This window comes from Heterocephalus glaber, unplaced genomic scaffold (assembly GCF_053883595.1).
Source record: "Heterocephalus glaber isolate CG9 unplaced genomic scaffold, H.glaber_assembly_v1.0 deba00000281, whole genome shotgun sequence".
Taxonomy (NCBI): Eukaryota; Metazoa; Chordata; class Mammalia; order Rodentia; family Bathyergidae; genus Heterocephalus; species Heterocephalus glaber.
The window spans coordinates 12183406-12191412 of NW_028258139.1; positions in this window are offsets into that span (position 1 = coordinate 12183406).

An 8007-nucleotide genomic window follows, 5' to 3' on the forward strand; every position below is an offset into this window, starting at 1 on the left:
ACTGTCATGTCCCCTGGAGAGGGTGGTTGGTCAGATGCCAGTTTAGGGAAGAGCTAACTGAACTCAGGACTCAGAGCAGGCATGGATTGGCTCCATCTCAGGGGTCCCAGTGTTGAAATCTCACAGTGAGTGGGTGAGGGACAACTTCAGGAGACATCCAGGGTCAGGGAGCCATGGTCAGGCTATCAAGAGACCCCCAGAGTGTTGTAGGCTGAATGACTCAAAGCCCCAACCCCTAGACCAGAGGCCAGGATCAGCTTGAACTTGTGTGTATTTGAATCTGCACCCTTCCCTAATCCTACTGCAGGCTTACTGGGATTATCCAGCACAGATCTGGGCTCTGACTGCCTCCTTTGTCTACCAGTAGGAACAATGTCACACCTTGCATTGGACACTACCACAAAACTGTGCTTTTTAAAATTTTTTTTTTTTTTTTTTGGTACTGGCGATCAAACTCGGGTCCTTGTGCTTGTGCAGCAGGCAGCGAAACCACTGAGCTAAATCCCTGGCCTTGATTTTGTTTTTTCATGAGTGTGAACAGTATTTTTAGTTTTGTTTTGCTCTTTTTTTCTTCTTCTTTCTTTCCTTCCTGTCTTCTTCATCACTTTCCTGAGGCTTGGGTAATCTTCCTTTGGCCTTGGTTCATTTTTTTTTTTTTGCTACCGGTAACTCGGGTCCTTCTGCATTTGAGGCAGGCAGCGGAACCACAGAGGTAAATCCCCCGCCCTGGCCTTGCTTCTAATCTCTCTTTTTGTTTGTTTGTTTTTGTTTTTTGGTACCAGGGATCCTACTCCCCACCTTGCGATTTGGAGGCAGGCAGCAGAAACACTGAGTTTAATCCCTGGCTCTTTTTGTTTGTTTGAGACAAAGTCTCACTATGTAGTTCAGATTGGCCTTGAATTTGCAGTGATCTTCCTGCCCCAGCCTCCAGGGTGCTGGGATTACAGGTGTGCACCACCATGCCCAGCACTTTTTTTTTTTGAGACAGGGTCTTGCTATGCAGTTGAGGCTGACTTTGAACTCACTGTGTAGACCAGGTTGGCCTCAAACTTGTGGCAATCATCTTGCCTCCGCCTCCCAAGTGCTGGGATTATAGGTATGTGTAATCACACATGGCTCTAATCTCTTTCTCTTATTTATCTATTTTTCCTCTTTTTAAAAACATTCTGCCAGGGATTTAGCTCAGTGGTTCTGCCGCTTACCTCCCAAGTGCAAAGACCCGAGTTTGATCCCCAGTACCAAAAAATAAATAAATAAAATAAAAAAATTCTTTTATTCGTACATTTTATGTATACAATACATTTACATTTATCATTGGGTGCTTGTACCTGAACATGATGTATCTTGGTTCTTATTTTTTTCCCCTTTACCTCTGCGGCCTTCACCTCCTCCACCCTTCCCTATTTACATAGATTTCCTTTCCATTTTTTTTTCTTTTCTCATAATTTTTCCTTTCCATTCTTTCCTTTCCCCTTCCCCTCCCACCACCCCTACATCTTTGGACCTTTCCCTATTTCAAATCATCAATTATTCATTTTAATCATTTTAATCCTTATTTACACTTTCAATTTCTCACACTAGAGAAACTATTCGGTATTTACACGTGTGTCCTATTTATTTCACTTAAGAGTATGGTCTCCATATGCATCCATTTAGCTATAAATGTCTCTAGTTTCTCATTCTTTATGGCTGAGTAGTACTCCATTTTATAAAAAAAAAAACCACATCTTTATCCAGTTTCCAGTCAATGGGCACTTGGGCTGTTTCCAAGCTTTAGCTATTAAAAACTGGGCCGCTATAAACATGGGTGCACATATATTGCTGTGGTATGATTGTTTTAATTCTTTGGGGAATATCCCCAGCAGGGGAACAGCTGGGTCAAATGGGACCTCTAGCCCTAGTTCTTTGAAGTATCTCCATACTGATTTCCACAGTGGTTGCACCAGTCTGCTCTCCCACCAACAATGGAGAAGGGTTCCTTTCTCCCCACACCCCCGCCAGCATTTGTTATTGGTTGATTTCTTGAGAGCAGCCATTCTTTCTGGGGTGAGGTGGAATCTCAGTGTTGTTTTCATCTGCACTTCTCGAATGATCAGTGATGTTGAACATTTTTTCATATATTTATTTGCTGCTTTTACTTCTTTGAGAAATATCTGTTCATTTCAGATGCCCATTTTTGAATTGGGTCTTTGAATTTGGGGGGTCTGATTTTTTTCAATTCTTTATTTAGTCTAGATAGTAGACCTTTGTCTGAGGTACAGCTGCTCAAAATTTTTTCCCACATTGTCGGTTGTCTCTTAGCTCTGTTGGTGGTTTCTCTTGCAGTGCAGAAGCTTTTTAATAAGATGAGGTCCCAGTTGTTGATTCTTTGTGCTAGTTCCCATGCTACTGAGGTTTTGTTCATAAAGTCTTTTCCCATGCCAATGTCTTCAAGAGTTCTACCTAACTTAACTTCCAGCAAGTTTAGTGTTTCTGTCTTAGTTTTTTTTTTTTTTTTTTGGTACTGGGGATCACACTCAGGACCTTGTGCTTGCGAGGCAGGTGGTGGAACCACTGAGCTAAATCCCTGGCCCTTTCTGTCTTAATATTTAGATCTTTAATCAACTTTGATCTTACTTTAGTGCATGGTGATAGGTATGGGTCTAGTTTTAATCTTTGGGAGGTTGAAATCCAGTTTTTCCAACACCATTTATTAAATAGGCTCTGTCCTCCAATGAGGGTGGTTGGCTCCTTTGTTAAAGATGAGGTGGCTGAGTATGTCTGGAGTTGTTTCTGCATCTTCTACTCTATTCCACTGATCCTCTGGTCTGTTTCTTTGCCAGTACTATGTTGTTTTTATCACAGTAGCTTTGTAGTATAGTTTCAAGTTGGGGACTGTGATACCCCTAGCCATGTCTCTGTTGCCTAGAATTGCTTTTGCTATTCTAGGTCTCTTCTGGTTCCAAATGAATCTTTGGATTGTTTTCTCTAGTTCTGTAAATATATTGTTGGAATTTCAATCGGCATTGCATTAAATCTATATAGTTGTTTGGGAAGTATGGCTATTTTCACTATATTGGTTCTTCCTACCCAGGAACAAGGGGGATGTCTTTCCATTTATGAAGAAGTAATGTAAAAACTACCAACAAAGAAAAGCCCCAGTCACTGCTGAATTGTATGAGAACTTTAGAGAATATCTGATCCCATTACTCTTCAAACTCTTTAATGAAATTGAAAGGGAAACAGTACTCCAAAACTCATTCCTGGAAACAAGCATTACTCTGATATCAAAACCAGAGAAGGATCCAATGAAAAAAGAGAACTACAGGCCAATCTCCTTAATGATCATAGTTGCAAAAATGTTCAATAAGATACTGGCAAACAGAATGCAGCAAATCATCAAGAAGATTATATACTACGATCAAGTTGGATTCATCCCAGGGATGCAGGAATGGATCAACATACACAAATCAATAAATGTAATATATCACATTTATAGAAACAAGGACAAATACTACATGATCATCTCAATAGATACAGAAAAACCAAAAAGAAAAAAAAAAGAAAAGAAAAGAAAAAGAAAAACCATCTGACCAAGTCCAACACCCATTTATGATAAAAACCCTACAGCAGGGGTCGGAGATTTAGCTCAGTGGTTCCACTGCCTGCCCTGCAAGCACAAAGACCCGAGAGTTTGATCCCCAGTACCAAAAAATCCCACAATAAACAAAAAGCCCTACAGCAAATGGCAATAGATAAAAGCCAACTATGACAAACCAACAGCCATCATCATACTAAATGGTCAAAAACTGAAAGCTTTCATTCTAGAATTAGGAACAAGACAAGGATGTCCACTATCACCACTCCTATTCAATATAGTTACATTAGCCAGAGCAATTAGACAAGAGAAAGAAGTAAAAAGAACATGGATAGGAAAGGAAGAAATTAAATTATCATTATTTGCTGATGACATGATACTCTACATAGCAGGCCACCCAAGCTCCAAAAGATTCCTAGAATTAATAACCAAATTTGGCAATGTACCAGGATACAAAATCAACACTCACTGAGAGAGAAATTAGGGAATCAACACCTTTCACAATAGCATCAAGAAAAATGAAATAGGAATCAATCTAACAAAGGAACTGAAAGACCTATACATTGATTACAGTACTCTAAAAAAGGACATTGAAGAGAATATCAGAAAATAGAAAGATATCCCCTGTTCTTGGATAGGCAGAATCAATATAGTGCAAAGGGCTATACTTCCAAAATTGTTATGCAGATTTAATGCAGTCCCAATCAAAATACCAATACCATACATCACTTAACTAGAGAAAACAATTCTAAAATTTATATGGAGCCACAAGAGATCTAGAATAGCAAAAGCAATTCTGGGCAACAAAGGCAAGGTAGGGAGCACAACAATCCCCAATTTGAAGTTATACTACAAAGCTACCATGATAAAAACTGCATGGTACTGGCAAAAAAACAGACCCAAGGATCAATGGACCAGAATAGAAGATGCAGAAACAACTCCAAGCACACTCAGCTACCTTAGCTTAGCTTTTTTTTTTTTATCAAGCCAAACATCTTCAGTGGAGGAAAAATAGTTGCTTTAATAAATAGTGCTGAGAAGACTGGCTTTCCACATGCCAAAAATTGAACCTAGACTCATATCTCTCACCATGCACTAAACTAAAATAGAAATGGATCAAAGATCTAAAAATAAAAACAGAAACAATTAATCTGCTGTAAGATAGAACAGGTACAACTCTAGAAGGCAAAGATTTTATGAACAAAACGCTGATTGCACAGGTAATATTACAATGAATCAACAACTGGGATCACATCAAATTAAAAAGCTTCTGCAGAGCAAAAGAAACCACTAACAGAGTAAAGAGACAACCTGTAGAATGGGAAAAAATTTTTACTAGCTACTCCTCAGACAAAGGAATAACATCTAGAATATATAAAGAACTCAAAATAACCAGACCCTTCAAATTTAAAGACCCAATCCAAAAATTGGCACCTGAAATGAATAGAAACCTCTCGGATGAAGTACAAACAGCAAATAAATATATGAAAAAATGCTCAACATCACTGGTCATTCAAGAAATGCAAATTAAAACAACACTGAGATTCTATTTCACTCTAGAAAGAATGGGTATCATCAAGAAATCAACCAATAGGGGCCGGGGATTTAGCTCAGTGGTTTCAATTCCTGCTGCGCAAGCGCAAGGACCCAAGTTCAATCCCTGGTACCAAAAAAAAAAAAAAAAAAGTCAAGCAATAACAAATGCTGAAAAGGCTATAGAGAAAAAGGAACTCTTCTCCATTGCTGGTGGGAGTGTAAACTGGTACAACCACTATGGAAATCAGTATGGACATTCCTGAAAAAACTAAAACAAGGGCTGGGGATTTAGCTCAGTGGTTCCGGCGCCTGCCTTGCAAGCGCAAGGTCCTGAGTTCGATCCCTGACACCAAAAACCAAAACAAAACAAAACAAAAAACCCACCTAAAACCAGAGGTTCCCTTTGATCCAGATGTTCCCCTTCTAGATGTCTTCCTGAAAAGAGTTAAAAGCATCATACCTTAGTGATATATGCATTCCCATCTTTATTCCAGCACAATTTATAATAGCTACACAGCTCATAGGGCCAGGGATTTAGCTCAGTGGTTCTGGTGCCTGCCTCACAAGCGCAAGGTCCCAAGTTCGATCCCCGGTACAAAAAAAAAACAACAAAAAAAAACCCACAGCTCATATGCCCATCAAAAGATGAATAGATAAAGAAAATGTGGTATTTATATACAACAGAGTACTACTTTGCCATAAAGATAAATTTGAATCATTTGTAGGAAAATGGATGCATCTTGTGACCATAATCTTAAGTGAAATGGACACACAAGTTTAAATACTGCATTTTTCTCTTGTGTGAGAAACCTAAGGGGTAAATAAGGAGCATAATGGAGGATAGATATTAGGAAGTAGGAAGGGGAACAAGGGAAGGGGACAGGGAAGGAAAGGAAGGGAAAAGGTAAAAAAAGAATAGAAGGAAAAAATGGAAACAAAACGTTTGTAATTGGGGAGGGGAAGAAGGGTTGAAAGGAGGGGAAAGGAATGGGAATAAAAGAATTAAGATATATTATGTACAGGTACAAATTTCCTATGATTAATGTGATAATATGTATGACAAATATGTACCAAAAAAATAAAGTTAATAAAATTGCCTGAAATAACTGTACTGCAAGAGAAGTATCCTTAGTCTTCATAGGAACAAGCACCTATACATTGGGCACAGCTGATGGAAAACTTATATTTAAGGTATTTTACTGTATGGAAATGATATCTCAGGTTAGAAATTAAGTTAACCTTGCCTAAGGCCAAGGTTCTCAGCAGCGTAGAAAGTTGGACTCCTTGGGAGGAAGTGGGTACTAGGCCATTTTGAGACTGCTGGCCCCTTTGTCCCCAGTCAGAGGCCAGAGACATAGGAGGTTGAAGGATCACCCTGTCAAGAAGGGGAGAAGGTCCAATCACATTTTTTGGACTCAGAGCAGGCTAGGCTCCACTGGACAGCTCCTTAGCTGTCTACCCACATGTCCACTCTCCAGGCCCATGTGTACCTCTTGTGTATTTATCAAGAAAAAAAGGGCAGGGGCTGGGAATTTAGCTGTGACTCCATGCCTGCCTCGAAAGCGCAAGGTCCTTAGTTCGGTCCCCAGTACCAAAAAGAAAAAAAAAGGCATTTTGTGATATGATGTCTGAGATTTGCTTCAAAACAATGAGAAAGGAGAGAGAAATGGACTGTTGTTAAGCTGGTCTTTGGCCAAGATGGTTGTTGGCACTGGGGACCCCTATCTGGCTTTCTCTGCTTTTGTGTATATTTGATATTTTCTATAATAAAACAAAAAGCCCCAATTGTTTTGTTTTGAAATACTTTCCCCTCTTCTCAGTATTTGGAAAATTCTGTGTGCCATCTAGTATTTTTTTTTTTTTGGTATTAGAGACCTAACTCAGGATCTTGTGCTTGCAAGGCAGACTCCAGAACCACTGAGCTAAATCCCCAGCCTGTTTTTGCTTATCTTTTTCATGGACATAGGTATGGTTGTGTTGTGACCCAAACTCTTTCTTATGGCTCTGTGACCTTGGCTTCCAAAGCTTCTGCCCTACCCATCATGCTTTTCAGACACATCCCTCATTCTGAAACCCTCCCCTGTGGCTCATGCTGTCACCAGCCAGGCCCCCACATCCTCTCCTGAGGGAATCTGGTGGTTCTATTCAGCAGCTCCCAGAGAGGGGTTGCTCCTCTTCCCCTACCTAGAAGTAGGGTACCCATCTCTCTCATTCATCACTGACCTGCAGACTCCTGTCTACTTCTCTACCTGACTTCTGGTTGGGGTACAAGTCATCTGCTTTAGCAGCCACCCAGCACCAGCTCTTTCTGTTGGCATCCCCCACCCCCATTGCTGTGGCTGAACTCCTGCTATTTGTCACTGTTTTTGTGTGTGTATGTGTGAGACAGGTTTCACTATGCAGTTTAGGCTGGCCTTGAGCTTACTGTGCAGCCCAGGCTGGCCTGGAACTCATGGCAATCCTCCTGCCTCAGTGCTGGGATTACAGACGCGTGCCACCATGCCTGGCTTGATCTCTTATCCCTGCTAATGACTTCATCTTCTCCCAACTATATGCTCTACTCAGTCACCACAGTTACTGCCCACCTTGTTATCTCAATACCATTCCCCATTCTCTGTCCATCACCTCCTCTCTACCCAGCAAGACAGGTGGGCCCTCCGTCATTGGCTATCCACTGATTTCCTAGGTTGGTATTTGGCTGGGAGAGAGCAGTGAGAAGGCGACCACAGCACCTGGGGCTGGACATACCAGGCCCTCAGCCTTTGCTGGCTGATGGTGGAGGCAATGGAAACACAACAGGGTTCCCCCTCCCCCTTAATCCTGGTCTTTCTGCAACATGGGGCCTGGGCAGGACTGGGAGTGGCACTTACACAAGCAGAGGGAAACAGTCATAA